We start from the raw sequence: 2,210 nt of genomic DNA, 5'->3' as shown, positions 1-2,210 counted from the left end.
TCTGTTACATTAATGCCTCATTAGCTATGGGACCCCTCCATTAGCATCCTCTAACATCTGTATAGGTGTATTTAGTATCAGGAAATGTTCATAGAGAAATATAGAAAGACAGATTTTTAGAAGCAAAGCATATCGAGTATGAAAGAACAGCATAGAGAGAGATACATTTATCACACAGAGATTAAGAACTAGCCTAAGAGATTTACAATGCTAAAGGCAATGAGGAATAAGCCTAGTTGAAAACTAGTTCTTCAATAACCAAAATTTTTTTGTAGAACAATTTCTGGTATACCTTAGTTACTATCATTCATTCCTTCCCTCTGGAGTTATTTTTTCTCTTGTGTCACAACTATTAATTAGCCTCTGCCTTTTTGTTGCGGTCACTGACCAAAAAGGTTTCTAAATGTCACTTAGATTACCCTTCTCTTTGTGATTAGCAGTGACCACACAAAATCCTGGAATCTTTGAATTTCCAGAATTAATCTTCACCTGACATCTAAGCACATTCCTGGCATTAATTGCTGTGACCTAATAACCAAAACTTTTTTTAACACATTATTATAAGTAAAATACATGAATTAGAGACTATTGCCAGGTGTCAGTTTGTAAGGAGCAATTATATATTCAAAGTATGGATTCTTTATTTTGCATTTACTAATTTTTTTCTTTTTATATTGTGAACATTCTGTACAGAAGGGTTACAATTACATGGGCAAGATGAGTACATTTCTTATCAAGCATTGTATCCTCCTCCTTTGGTTCCCCTTCCCACCCTCTCCCATCCTCCACCTGCCCCCAGACCCAATCCTCCTTCCCAAACCCCACCAAAGTTGTAAAGTTTGTTTTAGACATAACGACTTGCATATCTCATTGTTGCAATGGGTCCACCTGTATCCCTATTTAAATGATGATTTTTTTCCCTTCCCCTCCAAAAATTATACCATTATCAAGTACAGTGAAAGCAAGGATTATACTCTGGGTGAGGGACATACAAAACAACAAAGAAATAATTTTATTAATGTGTTAGAAACAATCACATGAAAGAAAAAAACATTTAAATACATATCGTAGGGTTCATTTCCCTAACAGCAACTTATCTGATCTTTTCTGCTTGACTCAGACATACACTAGTTATTGCGAATAAGGGAAAACCAGGGCTTTCTTTCTTTCTTCCTTCCTTCCTTCCTTCCTTCCTCCCTTCCTCCCTCCCTCCCTCCCTTCCTCCCTCCCTTCCTTCCTTCCTCCCTCCCTTCCTTCCTTCCTTCCTTTCTTTCTTTCTTTCTCTCTTTCTTTCTTCCTTCCTTCCTTTCTTCCTTTCTTTCTTTCTTTCTTTCTTTCTTTCTTTCTTTCTTTCTTTCTTTCTTTCTTTCTTTCTTTCTTCCTTTCTTCCTTTCTTTCTTTCTTTCTTTCTTTCTTTCTTTCTTTCTTTCTTTCTTTCTTTCTTTCTTTCTTTCTTACTTTCCTTCTTTCTTTCTTTCTTTCTTTCTTTCTTTCTTACTTTCCTTCTTTCCTTCTGTCTTTCTTTCTGTCTTTCTGTCTTTCTTTCTGTCTTTCTTTTTTTGCTCAAGGCTAGCATTCTACCACTTGAGGCACAGCACCACCTCCCGTGATTTTTTTTGTTTATGTGGTACTGGGGTATTGAACCCAGGGTTTCATGGATGCTAGGCAATCACCGTGCCATTAAGCCACATTCACAGAGCCCTAAGTGACTTTCTTAAGATGGCATTACATTTTCATTCCATAACTTTATCATAATTTTGGCCAGGTGCTAGAAAATGATGTAAGAAACAATACAATACAATAAGTCCAGGAAGGTTGGATGGAAAATGAATAACCGTCATGGTCTAGACAGGGCACAGAGGGGCTTACGTCATGGAACTGTTTCAACAGTCTGAGCTAGACAGCTCTTGACCCACAGCCCACCTCCTGAATGAGAAGGCTACCTTGGGTTCTAGCCACATAGGGACACTGGGCCACCTCATCCAGAAAACATTCAGCCAGTTACTATGAGAGAGACGAAGAAAGAAAATCAGCATTGTGCTTAAGTTGGGTGCTGGTGGCTCAGAACTCTAATCCTAGCTACACAACAGGCTGAGATATGAGGATCAGGGTTCATAGCCAGTCTGGGCATGAACGTCTGTGAGACTCTTATCTTCATACAACCACCAGAAAACCGGAAGTGCGCTCAAGTGGTAGAGCACTAGCCTTGA

This window comes from Dipodomys spectabilis, unplaced genomic scaffold, assembly GCF_019054845.1.
Source record: "Dipodomys spectabilis isolate Male_0828 unplaced genomic scaffold, ASM1905484v1 ptg000065l, whole genome shotgun sequence".
In the NCBI taxonomy this organism is placed as follows: Eukaryota; Metazoa; Chordata; class Mammalia; order Rodentia; family Heteromyidae; genus Dipodomys; species Dipodomys spectabilis.
This window is presented reverse-complemented; position numbering follows the sequence as displayed.